Source organism: Stomoxys calcitrans, chromosome 2 (assembly GCF_963082655.1).
Source record: "Stomoxys calcitrans chromosome 2, idStoCalc2.1, whole genome shotgun sequence".
Taxonomy (NCBI): domain Eukaryota; kingdom Metazoa; phylum Arthropoda; class Insecta; order Diptera; family Muscidae; genus Stomoxys; species Stomoxys calcitrans.
The window spans coordinates 96,991,101-97,005,392 of NC_081553.1; the positions used below are offsets into that span (position 1 = coordinate 96,991,101).

General features: G+C 43.5%; 1 protein-coding gene across 3 annotated transcripts in view; it reads right to left on the reverse strand.

Annotated features, from left to right (window-relative positions):
- LOC106095784 (ras-related C3 botulinum toxin substrate 1) overlaps nucleotides 1–9,913 on the reverse strand; it is a 38,467-nt gene extending 28,554 nt beyond the window's left edge. For 2 of the 3 annotated variants that reach the window (XM_059362754.1, XM_059362755.1), the window contains exon 1: nucleotides 9,438–9,913. The gene's annotated coding sequence lies outside the window, so the exon portion shown is untranslated. The remainder of the gene's footprint in view (nucleotides 1–9,437) is intronic. The other variant, XM_013263129.2, reaches the window with a different exon arrangement.
- Nucleotides 9,914–14,292: the final 4,379 nt, after the last annotated feature.

Sequence of the window (14,292 nt, forward strand, 5' to 3'; positions counted from 1 at the left end):
GGAGTGAGGTGGATTTCGATGTATCAGATTCGTGGCCTATTCCCAAATACCTTTCATTTGAGCCCCATTTTGTCATTATTGGTTAATATCTCCATTTGGCGGGCTTTGGAGCAGGCGCGGCCCCCCTAACCATCCTAATAAGGACCCCCCGACATTTGCGGTGACATTTTAATGTCATGTTCGTACTCTACTCTACTTACTCATAAATACCTTTCTCTTAAATACCTTTCCCAACCGGTAAGCATAGCCGTTCGGGTGGGTTTTGTGAGGGGGCGTTCCCCAGGTTAATTGACCCCAAAATTGTATACCAATTTCGTGTTTTTGCGGTACCATAAGGCATGCAAAAATATCGCTTAAATCGATGCACCCATCGCCGAGATCTGGCGTTTTTTAAAATGAGGGTGGGGGAGGGTCTGCTTCGGACCCCACCTTCGGATATCAAAAAATTTAGTACCCTATTTTCACCGGGGGTTCAAACCATCTGTGAAAACTAAAAAAAAAAACGCAACAATTTCATTTTTATGTAATAGAAGATTTCGTCGATATTAGTTTTTCTTGGAAAAAATTCGTCGAAATTTAATTTCATAGAATATCTCATCAAAATTTGAGTTCTTTAGAAAAATTCATTGAGATGAAATACAATTTTGAATAGATTTTCATAGAAAATTTCGCCAAACTTAATTTTTTTTGGAAAATTTCATTGAAATTCTTTTTTCATAGAGAAATAAAATAAAATTTGGTCGAAATTTGATTTTCCTAGAAAATTTCGTTTAAATTTCGATTTTTATAGAAAATTACATCAAAATTAGATTTCAATTTTGTAAAATTTGAGTACCTTAGAAAATTTCAAATTATTTTAATTTGCAAATTCCCCGATAGACAACGTGTGGGTGTGGATTCCCCTTCTGTATTGAAGGATGAAGCCATATTCAAGCTGATTCAACGGCAGTACAAAAGTATTCTTACGGAAGACGGGATGATTGTTAGAGGACGAGCGAGGGAATAAGAATCCTTCTCAATCTTGAAGTTCTCGCTGGGATAGATCAAAATCGGCGTAAACCATTTGAAAATGCTCTGGTCCGCCGAAGACGACAACGCATCCTAGGGAGCTAGGAGACATAGGTTACCTGCAGTTAGTGCAGATTAACCTTCGCCGCTGAGGCAACCATAGATGAGCTGCTGAGAACTATGGGGGGAGATGGCACAGACGTGGTCGAGGAACCGTGGTAACGAGGTAAAAAGCTTCGTGGATTCAGATGACGTAATCTCCCAATGGAGTCCGTCATAGCCAAGAGCTGCCGCCTCAGGGTACAACAAACTTCTACAACAACAACAAAAGCGGTAGTGGCCGTAAAGATTGCGCAAACCATTACTGGTCTAGACCAGCATGTACCTACCGTACGATAAAGAAAACCCCCCTAGAGACACAGTCTCGTCACTTGTCAGCTGGTGCGAAACCAAGGGGACAGACCTTGTGCTTGGAGGAGACGCCATCCACAACAGTCTCTTGGGAAGCACGGATACCAACACATTTTATACACGCACATGGTTATATGCAATAAAGGCAATGCTCCTTACTTTCTAAATGCGGATCTGGGAACAGGTTATAGACCGAACGCCTGTGACGAACATTGACTGGATAAAAGTCTTAGGCTGGAACATCCCCTTTTTGGATCACTATAGGATATGTTTTCCAAAGGCATGTCACGAACGAGTGCCCCCACTTAAAATCAATTAGGCTGGTGAACACTGGAATTGAACGTACTCTGTAAGGAGGGCAGGAGGCATTTTACTAAGGGCTGAGGGAAGAACAAGGCACAGAGGGCTGGGACGCATATCCTGAGGCTCTTGGCAGGTTCAAGCAGGAGACGAGGTATGCGAAAAGAAGTTCCTGGGCAAAGTTTGGCGGAGAATTGCAAAACAATAGCGAGACATCAAGGTTGCGCAAAGTGTTCCTATCACGTCTCACTCCCTTGGAGAGAGTATCGGATTTAACGGTGGAACTACTTATGGAGATGCATTTTCCGGTCGAGTAGGAAGATGTCGACGATCGAGAAATGGTAATTCCTACCGCAGAGGCCTCGGAGCATGACCTCTTCAGGGATATCATTGACGAGAAGAAGAAAGTGTGGGCAGTTCACACTTTTCGGTATTATCACGGCACTGCTGCAAAAGTCCCTCGGAGTCAACCTGCCCTGCCTAGAATGGATTTTCTGGGCAAGCCCTACATACCGAGGGCATGGAGGGAATTCAGTATGGTTTTTATTCTCAATGCGGGAAAATAAACCACAGAACGACGAAAGATTATAGGCCACCTGTCACCTTTGATACTCAAAATACTGGAAAGACTGATAGATCTGATGGAGAGGGAGGGATTGGTATCGGAGAACTTCAGTGAAGCACAACACGCAGACAGCCCTCCTCGAAGTGTTACGAATGATGGAGACGTCCTTCCTGAATATTGAGGAAGATTGGATCAATATATCTTCCCGCGTCGCACGGGAATTCACTCTTATCTGGAATTGAGAACTTGCGAGATAGTGTGTTCAGAAGGTGGGTAACAAGAGGAACGCCTCAAAGTGTGCAAGCCAATTCTGTGGAACCTCGTGATAAATGAAGCCCTGCTGGATCTCGGCGAATTTGGCATGAATAAATTCTCTTATACGGACGATGTCGTCCTGCCAGCCCGAGGTAGGTTTATGTTGACGATATGCGAGATTATGGAAGGGTCACTGAGGAGACTGTCGCGATGGGCTATTGCCGACACCTATTCGGAATAAGGCATTCAAAATTCGCATTCCCGCGAGGGATGAATGTAAGACGAATACTGTGTTTGAGGACGATGAGATCCCGTTCTTCACTGATAGCTCCAATATGAAGTCAGGTACGGGATTGGATTCTACTCCGACGAAATGAATATCGGTATGTCTCTGAGAATTCCGGACGAATGTACGGTCTTTCAGGCAGAGATGTGTGCCATTATGGTATCCGGGAGAGAAAGAGATTTACTGCCCTCAAAACTCAGGATTTATGTTGATAGTATGGCAGCGCTCAATGTCTTGGGTTCGAGGACGGTGAGGTCGAAGTGTGTGGCGGATTGTTTGGAGTCCCTGGATAGGCTCTGGGTTAATGACGTAGCGCTGACATGGGTTCCCGTACATGATGGGATTCCATGAAATGAGAGGGCGGAAGAATGTGCCAGGAGGGGTTCGTCTGCGCCGAGAGAACCAATCGCCAGCCAAGAATATCTGTCATTTGTCGAGCTACTAAATAAAGTAGATTAAATGGTCAGAGCGGACCATCGTAAATGAGGTGAGACCCTGATGATGAATGGCGGACCGCTGGGGCCCTCTGGCATGAGTTTGGTAAGAGGTCGCTGAGCACCTTGACAGGGGTTATAACCGGACACTGTGCTATAGGCCGCTAGACGGCGCGTATGAGCTGGGACTCCGTTGATGAATGCCGGACCGATGGGGTCCTCTGGCATGTGTTTGATAAGAGGTCGCTGAGCATTTTGACAGGGGTTATAACCGGACACTGTGCTATAGGCCGCAAGGCGGAGCGCATTGATATCACGCACAATAACTTCTGCAGCAGTTATTTTGATGAGGATGAGGTGGATACTATGGAGCACATGTCCGAGTCTGCAGGTAGGCATGCTTTCCTTTCTGAGGAGGCGGTTTTTCTATGATCTTGGTGATATTGCGAATGTAACTCTGGAAAGTTTCCTGAGACTCGTACCTCGGACAGGACAGCTCCGGGAGGGGAGGTGCGACAAGCGAAAGCACATACGTGTTTGCGTGAAAGATAGGCGTTCACTTTCTGCTTCCATTTTCTCTATTTGTATTTAATCTCTGGATTGATTGTCACAATAGGCCGACTGGCCTCTGAGTGAACTCACCTATGGAGAGCTACCCATTCAACCTAAGCTTACCTATCCAAAAATTTGCATAGAAAATTTTCTCAAATATGATTTTTATAGAATTTCATAGAAATTTTCTTCAAAATTTGATTTTTAAAAAATTTACCCAATTTCTTTGTTAATTTACGAATAACATTTCAATTCAATACTCAGAGAATCAGTTTTTTCTATATTCCTCAATATTTGGCAACCCTGACTAAGGCCACAACATCAGCAAATAAGAGAAACCAATGAAGAATGACTGTGCCCGTCATGAATTACCAGGCCACAAGACAAAAAAAATAGAGGCAAAAGAGCACAATTTTTTTGTAAAACCGAATTGTCGCTGTTGCCGTCATCGCATTTGCTTTTCTTCCACCGTCTAGAGATCCCTTTTCCGTTTGTCTGACGCTACTGGATCTGGATTCTCATCTTAAAAATAAACGCAATTAATATAAAAAGAAAAATCATACCCGCTTTTAAGAAATGGAAGAAAAAGTAATAAAAACCCTCACTTTATGCGACCATAGAGTCACATAGTCAGGCGCATCAAGTGGCAGTACCACCACTGGCATAGACAATATAGCTTCCTGAGTCATTACGATTAGATTCATTCAATGTGTATTGGCGGCGGCGGCACTCTATTTTCAATTATATTCGTAATAACTGCCAGGGGGATATGAGTGGGAGTGTAGTATGTGAATCGATAGATGGATGGATGGATGACGACGGGACGGACCTGCAGGTCGGCAGCGGCAGTGGCAGTGGGAATAAAAAATCTTTGGGTGATAAGATGAGTGGGTTTTTCAATTTATATGTTACAGTTCAAAATAAAGGCAAAAATCTTCAAACATTTCATGCTAGCTGGCGCAAAGGCAAATTAATAAAGGAGAAAATATGGAAACCTATATCAGTGGAATTCGAAAACAAAATGCTAATGGAAAACTACAACAACGACAGCAAAAATAAGGCTGGCCATAGCAAACCAAACCGAACGAAGGCATATTTATCGAATTTCATTTTATGGCTGGCTGAAAATGTAGCCTGCATTTGAAAATAGAAAAAATGCAAGTCCATATTGGAAATAAATAGCACACGTATTTATAAATACATGATCCATCATCGCCATGTTTTATTCAAAAGAAGACTTGCATTGATTATAAATGCCATGATTGCGAACGTGTGCAGCATGGAAGGCAATGTCCTCGTTTCTATAATCGTCTTAGGGAAAAAAAAGGTTGAAGACCCCCCATACACGCAATGCACGGGGAAACCACAAGAAGTGACCATAAATAGCAAGGTATAGACTTAAATTATAGATTTTGTGGTTTGTCTATCAGGATGCATTGCCATAGCTGTAGTTGATTCCTAAGCTATTATTGCACAACAAGACTTATCATAAGTCATTTCAAAAATTGCAACTCTGATAGTTGTAGACATTGTGTGATTGGAGTACGAATCTCAAGCCCATGGCAGCCACGCGTACGCACCGGTTTGACACGATAGAACCCTTCATCGGCAAGAGCTGCCGCCTCAGTGTACTTGTTCGCTTTTTTTTTGGTCATGGGAGAGGCAAATCCCGGAGTGACTTCTCCGCACGCTTCAGGACGGGGTTGAGAGGAACCCCGGACTGTGGTTCTGTTCGGTTTGCCAGAACCGCCTTCATCATTGGTCGGTGTCGGTGAGGTGTAACCGCTGCCTGGAGTGGGTACATTTCCGATCTTGCTCTGGTCTCACTTCACTACGGGAGTATGGTCATACTGGATATATTGCAAGGTGCTGTGCGAACATAGCCACCCGTGGGTCACAAGCGTCGTCGTCGTCGGACCATGTGAAACTCTGGGTCGCGAATTTTGTGTGTGGTCGCCAGTCATTTGTGGAATTTAGGCATTGGAAGACGATGCACCGTAGACTGAAACAGGGAGCTCACCAAGGTGGGGTGATATCCTAGGCACTGTTTAACCTCTACCTATCTTCCATTCCACCCCCTCCAGACGGCACAGAGATCGTATCATATGCGGACGGTTTTACGACCATGGCATCAAGCCCCCAACCATTGTTGACATCTGCGACAGTTTGAACGTCTACCTCAACGAACTTGCCTCATATTTCGCTGCAAGAAATCTGAAGATATCTACCACCAAATCTTCAGCCACATTGTTCACTACAAATACGCGTAAGGTGAATGCCGAGCTGCCTGCGATGGTCGATGGAGAAATGATTCCGACCATCGTGTGTCACAGAATACTTGGCGTCAGCTCTTACACTTTGACAGCTCTTACACATTCTCCCCTTGTTGAGCACATACAAAGCAATTGGCCGGTCTGTGGTATGTTATGCAGCGCCAATGTGGTCTCGTCAGCTTTGTGACACGCTGTGGAATAACATACAGATCTGCCTGAATGCCGCCCTCTGAACTGCGACGGGCTGTATCCTCAGTTCTCATGAGGACCACCTCCATCAGGAGACAAAGACATAAATACATGTTGTCTATTATCGCAGAGACCTTTTTGGCTATTATCGCAGAGACAATCCAATTCATCATCTTGTGGATAGATATACACCGCCTAGAAGCCTTAGGTTCGGCGTTACAAGAGAGAACCTCTAGATCAAGCGGCATATCAAGCAGGTCTAGACAAAATTCATGGAGACACGGTAGCAGATGCAGTAAATGGCTACCGGGTGAATGTGGTCCTTGGAGAACGACCCTCTCCCATTACACCTGAAGAAATTGACCTCCCCCGGCAAACCAGCTCAATTACGTTCCGGCAGATGCAGCCGCCTCAACTCCAACAAAGCAAGGATTGATGCCGACGTGCAAGATGTATGTCCCGATTGTAACCATGGACCGCACGATACACATCACCTGTTTAACTGCCCGGCCAGACTCGACTCAGACCCAGATCCCTGTGGGCGCACCCCATCTTAGTCGCAGAGTTCCTGGGTCTTCACACTCAACAGAATCAAACAGTCGATATTTGAACACAATAAACTGCTACAACAACAACTGATTTGCGTGCCATCACCGCACACATTTGCCGTGGCTTCAATCAGGTCAGGCCGGGCCATGTGAAAGGACGGTCCTAGGACGAAATATGGTTCACATATGTACCCGAGGTGGTGGGTATCCAAAGTTGGGTTTTTTTTTGTAAAGTTTATCAAAATGTCCACTTATCGGTTTATTTGAATGTCCACAATTTGTTGTTGGGTTTAACAGCTATCAGTAGATCAATTTCGATCCCACTTTGGTCTAAGCATGCCCCACAATAAGTTTTCGATAGTTTATAAAGGGTGATTTTTTGAGGTTAGGATTTTCATGCATTAGTATTTGACAGATCACGTGGGATTTCAGACATGGTGTCAAAGAGAAAGATGCTCAGTATGCTTTGACATTTCATCATGAATAGACTTACTAACGAGCAACGCTTGCAAATCTTTGAATTTTATTACCAAAATCAGTGTTCGGTTCGAAATGTGTTCAAATTTTGACAAATTTTGTTCAGCGATGAGGCTCATTTCTGGTTGAATGGCTACGTAAATAAGCAAAATTGCCGCATTTGGAGTGAAGAGCAACCAGAAGCCGTTCAAGAACTGCCCATGCATCCCGAAAAATGCACTGTTTGGTGTGGTTTGTACGCTGGTGGAATCATTGGACCGTATTTTTTCAAAGATGCTGTTGGACGCAACGTTACGGTGAATGAACACATTTCGAACCGAACACTGATTTTAGTAATAAAATTCAATGATTTGCAAGCGTTGCTCGTTAGTAAGTCTATTCATGATGAAATGTCAAAGCATACTGAGCATCTTTCTCTTTGACACCATGTCTGAAATCCCACGTGATCTGTCAAATACTAATGCATGAAAATCCTAACCTCAAACAAATCACCCTTTACTATGAATCACACTACCTAAATAGAATGGCATGCGCACTCACACACAGACACTCAGTATTTAAGCAAAGGTCGGTACCGCCAGGCCTCCTTGCAGCTATTCATTCCACTATCCGCAAACTGAGGGCGCACCTGTAAGCTTTCTGAAGGGCTTATGAAATAACGAATAACGAAATAACGATGAATACCACACAGATCGGAGCTGAAAGTTTCAGCCTGTGCAATGCTAATAGTAAGCCAATATGACTTTTTTGAGACCCTAGATTCTATCCATTTTACCCAATATAATTGCTACAAAATATTTCAAAAGAAACTGTGCTAATTAAAATTTTAAGCAGAATACATGGTGGTGTGTACCAGACTGAATCTATTATCTCTTGTTTTATAATTTTATCGGATCTCTACAATCCGCATTTTGGAAGCCACGCAGTCCTTTTTACACCAGTTTTGTGTCGTTGGGTTCACGATACCGGGAGTGTCTAAATTGAAATGAAAACCAACGAGCGCATTTGAAATGTACGAAGGGCTATGGCACAACTTACCACAATTTTTTTTGTAAAGTTTATCAATATGTGCACTTATCGGTTTATTTGAATGTCAACAATTTGTTGTTGGGTTTAACAGCTATCAGCAGATCAATTTCGATCCCACTTTGATCTAAGCATGCTCTGCCATAAGTTATCGATGGTTTACACTATCAATCACACCACATAGAATGACATTCGCCATACATGTCTCTCTCTAATCTAAAAATTGTCTATGATTTATCTTTAAATGGTGAGATAACAATATTTGGGACACAGATATTCTTTTTTTGTTGTTTGTTTTTTATAGTTGGTGGGGAGAAAGTGTAAATCTCAGCTCTAAATTCCAGAGTGTGTGGCTCACAGGTAACAAAAACAGTCAACTATACATATTTACTAGTACGTACATCTTTAAGCAATTGTCACCAACATTTAACCGGGAATTCAAAACAACAAAATTTACAAAATAAACCAACAACAAAAATTGTTACTTCATAGAAAAGCAACAACAAACAAAACAAAGCACCGGAGATGGGGAGGAAAACAGCAGGAGAAAAACTCACAAAGAGGAACAACAACAAAAACAAAATACCAAAAAATATATGAGTGAGCGAGTGAGTGTGTGTGTGTGCAACCCACAGCCCGCATTATGTCAACCAACTAATAAGAGTGGATGAATGGATAGCTGGATGGATGGGTTGGTTGGTCGGTCGTTCGTTCGTTTTGTTGGACAGCCTTATGGCACGGCACGTCTCATTTCTTCCCTATGAAAAGAATGGATGGCTGGCTGTATGTGCGTGTGCTCCATGTTGTTGCATGGTATGGCATTGTTTCAGTTTTCTTTGCACTTTAGTTCCATTTTACAGCTTGCTGCTAATGTTGTTGTTGTAATTTTCGCTGATTTCGTTTCTGCCATAGCGGCCGCTAATGTTTGGGCGGAGGTTGCACCCACTGTGTCATTAATGAGGTTTTTCTAAATGAAAACGCTAGCCAAAAGCTACCGACTCCATGCTATTGCAGGGAGCGGAATTGAAAATTTGTATATCCTACAAGTTTTGCATCGGAAATTCTTGCAAAAGAAAATTCAAGCAGACTTGCAATTCTCTGGAAGAAATTTACCTTTTCTTTTGTAAGTGGGGCTGATGTATTCTTTTGTTGTTGCTGTTGGTGGTGGTATTGGTTATGGTGGTGGCGGCGGCGATTGTACTTGGGGAGCTGCCGTGTTGTTTCTCCTTCGACGTTGTCGCCGTTGGTTAATCCTCTGCGCTCTTTGTTTTCTCTCTCTTGTCTTATGAATTGCAATTGAATCTTTTTGCTTTTTTTTTGTTGTAACTTCTTCTTTGCACTTTTTCACACCTTAATTCTTTCCCATAGAAATGAGGGCAGTTGCTTTATTAACTTTACATTTATTTTCTCTTTTTGCTTATTTCTATTTATTTATTTAGCTTTTTGTAACGTCGTGATCACTTTTGTTGAATTTCTTTCATCTTTTTTGCTACCGAAAACGCGATTCAGATTCACTATATCCACTTTTTCCAATCTTCTTTTCCAACTGCTTGAAGTTTTATATTGTGCTGCTCGACACCCTCTTTTACTTTGACAGTTTTGACAGCGGTGGTTGTCAAATGTAGGGATGTGTTTAGTACGACGAGTTGTGTTTAGTAAGCTTATCTATGGTATGAAGAAATGGCAGCACTGTTTTGAAAATAATGTTATTGGTGGAAGTCTTTGCTAGATGTGTTACACAGAGTTGCATTTCAACTGTAATATGCGAAGGAATTTATCGTACAATATTTAATTAAACAGAGTGGACATTTGCTTTATGCTTGAGGACTTGTACTGGTCCTAGCCGGAATTCCGGTTTGAAACGAACGCTAAACCATGGATTTTTCCAAATGCGGCAGGCGGATTTACTCCTAAACGGTTGCTGTAGCCACACGTTGCGATTCTCGTCAAGCTCCATAGGTGAGCAAGATTGTTTCTGTCCATAGGACCGATCGCCACGGAAGCTTTACGGCTAGTGGTTATTTGAAGTGGCTAATAACTCGCCTTGCCATATCTAGCAACACAGACACCCAGTAACTAAGCAAGAGCCGGTGCCACCTGGCTTTGAGACTCTCCATTTGATACCACTGATGGTGCGCGACTGCAGTTGCAGCTACTTGATTTACCAAGCATTCCGGTATCCACAACCAGCCCCCATAGCTCTCGGCTGCATTTTTCGTGATGATGATGAACACCACACAAATCGGAGCCCTAAGTTCCAAACCCGTGTGGTGCTCATAGATACACCGTGCTGCGCTTCCCATCGGTCAAATGCAGTGCAGGGACCATAAGAGAAATTGGGTCTAGTGGTGTTTGTTCTCTAACCATGAAAATCTACGATTGAAGTTGGACAATTGACCAAACTTTTTTTATTTTCAGTCGCAAAGACTATTGAGCCGCAAGTTTTATTTTATTGGAACCTGAATTTTGTCAAACTATGGGCGTTCTTCTGATGCAATAGGGCCTGGCTATATGTTGCGAAGGTTCTTCACCAAGGAGAATCTACCTTGCTGACGAGCTGGAAATCGTCTTCCCGGAAAAGGATCTTTTGGCTGGGGGTACCCCGCCTTTCCCAATACTTCCTGTATACAAGGATATATCTTATTTGGATGGGGTTACCAGGAAGGAAGCCTTCATGGAATTTTTTAAGACTAGGGACGGGTGAAGGTCTTTCAGGCGGATGTATTCGCGGTTGCGAAGGCTCGGGAATCGTTGTTAATTCTGAATCGGCTGCTCGATTGGAATCATACGATATACGTCGAAATCAGGTGTCGGGCTACGTGAGATTGAGACTTAGGGAGATGCATAGAGTTTCTTCGTATGGTGGGGACGACAGTCAGACTTGTGGAATACTGAACCATCATTGAGTGGCGGGCAACGAGTTAGCCGATAAGCTAGCTAGGAATGAATCACTAATGAATGCCGATCGTGCTACTGTGAACCCTCTCCTGCAAGGAGTTTCTTCAAACCATGGGGAAGATAGATTCTACAATGTTCCGGGTCACCAAGGGGTAGCAGGTGGCCGTTGAACAGTGAATCCTATCCTATGTGGAATTTTTGGTTGAGTGGACTATTTCTGCAGTGAACGCTAGCGACACTAGCTAAGGCCCTGTGGCCAGTTGTTTCTAGAGATAGAACGTCGCTCATGTTTGAGCTGAGGAGTCATGACCTTGCCTGAGAGACCCGACTGGTCATTGCAACGTCAGATGTCGGGTTGGACGGAGGGGGAGTCGGACTTCTGCTGGACTTGAGGTTGTTAGGAGGAGTTGGAGACGGACGAGCATTTCGAAAAGAAGACATGGGATTAAGGGTGAACGCTTCTTTCCTTGCCTGGATACACTCCTAAGACGTGCATCTTTCGTCACTCTGCACTACCGTAAAAGCCTGAAAAGGTTTACTGGACGATATTCTCGCCTTTGAGGATTCTTCTCTGAGCCGCCTGTTTTCCTTAATGTTTGTCTTTTTCTGTCTACTGGTACTACCATTGTGTATCTCCCTCTGTATTCTTCATTTTTTTTCTCTTCTCTTCTATTTTAGGGCAAATAAAATGGACTGTTATTATGGCTTTGGAATGATCCACAGCTTTCGATATGGACGTCCATCAGAAAGCTATTCGCAGCGTAGTTCTATTCAAGTTACTAGCATATGGCGATTGCACTTCTTGATTATCTTTATCTCTGTTCGAACGTTCTGTTAGCTTTGACTTGTCGATTCCAGAACTTAACTCTTCTCAATGAGGTCATTGAGTTTACTCTCGGCCAAGAGGTAGATCGTGGACTGCATATACATATGTATGTGTGAGTGACAGTGATATGTGGAGTTGGGAAATGAAAAGTCGAAGTCCCTCCATCTCATAGTACGTTCCTTTTAATTGATCGATAAGGAATTTTTTCCAGAACCTGATGGAATTGTTCAGAAGTTTTTACCTGAAAATGTCCCCTACGAAGCCATTGGGAACTGTGCTCATTACATAGACGAGAGAAATCTTCCTAACACTAGATGTGGAAGTCGACGGACAATAAATCGTCTGAAGATCCTGAGAGTCGTTTCTCTTCGTGAGCTCAAACAACTGGAATATGATGTAAGGCAAAAATCTGTAAGAAGTTCCTCAAGTTACTAGACAGCAGCATTTGAGGTATCAATGTGGATACCATTAAGTGTTTTGGTATAACGTGGGTGTTTTTTTATTGTTTAATTTTTTTGCAGTGCTGGTGATAATTCTCAATCAATCTGTTTTCGTTAGTGCTTTTAAAGTTGGGTCTTTGCTGTCATTTACGTGTTTCTAGAGAAAGACAAGCTTAAGTAGATAAGTGCCCTGACATAGCTCCAGGTGTTTGCCCCCACTTAGCTTGGATCTGCACCTAATTGCACTCGCATCTAGCTCGCATCCGCACTAAGCTTGCTTCCGCACCTAGTTTGCATCCAGGGGTATCTTACATACGCACTTAGCTTGCATCCGCACCTATGTAGTTTGCATCCGCGCTTAGCTTGCATTTGCACCCGCCTGGCCAGCGCTCTATTTGCTCGCAACGGGAGTTTGACAACAAGGCGGCCCCCTGGGCCCTACCTATCACGAACACCGGACCGAAACCGATGACTTCCACCAAAGCGCACCGAAAGTTAACTATCAACTATAAAGAGACTGCCGTCCATGACCAAAAGCACCAAAAAGAAGGCCTTGAACTTGTGACGGCCTCATCGTCGAGATTACTCCAACCGATCTACACCTAGTTGCACTCGCAGCTTGCTTCCGCACCTAGTTTGCATCCAGGGGTATCTTACATATGCACTTAGCTTGCATCCGCATCTAGATTGCATCTGCGCTTAGCTTGCATTAGCACCCGCCAAGCCAGCGCTCTTTTTGCTCGCAACGGGAGTCCGACAACAAGGCGGCCCTACCTATCACGAACACTGGACCTAAACCTATGCCTTCCATAAAAGCGCACCGAAAGTTAACGATCAACTATAAATAGACTGCCGTCCGTGACCAAAGGCACCAAAAAGAGGGCCTTGAATTTGCGACGGCCTCACCGTCGAGATTATTCCAACCGAGCCCGTATCAACGCCCACCAAAAGTTCCCGATCAACTATAAATCAACTGACTCCGGCAACCACACCGACCAAAAGCAACAATAAGGGGGCCTTGAACTTGCGAGGGCTTCTCCGTCGAGCTAAATCCACCAAGATACGCATCTAAATTAGAACGATCGTAAGCAAGAGTCGAAGACGTCAGCCACTCACCTATCGCCAAATTGTCATTCACATATACATATAACCACATACCAAGCAAGTAAAAGCGTTCGGCCGGGCAGAATTTTGGGAACCCACCACCATGGATTCTGCTAAAATATGGGAGCTATATCTGCTTATAGATCGACTTGGACCGTACTTGGGACAGTTGTTGAGAGTCATAACAGAACACTACCTGCAAAATTTCAGCCAAAATGGATGAAAATTGAGGGTTCCAGGGGCTCAAGAAGTCACATCGTCAGATCGCTTTATATGAGAGCTATATCAGGTTCTTGACCGATTTGGACCGTACTTGGCATAGTTGTTGAAAGTCATAACAGAACACTGCATGCAAAATTTCAGCCAAATCGGAAAAAAATTGCGGCTTCCAGGGGCTCAAAAAGTCAAATCGGGAGATCGGTTTATATGGGGGCTTTATCGGGTTATAGACCGATTTGGACCCTACTTGGTACAGTTGTTGAAAGTCATAACAGAACACTATGTGCAAAATTTCAGCCAAATTTAAGAAAAATTGCGGCTTCCAGGCGCTCAGGAAGTCAAATCGGGAGATCGGTTTATATGGGGGCTTTATCGGGTTATAGACCGATTTGGACCCTACTTGGTACAGTTGTTGAAAGTCATAACAGAACACTATGTGCAAAATTTCAGCCAAATTTAAGAAAAATTGCGGCTTCCAGGC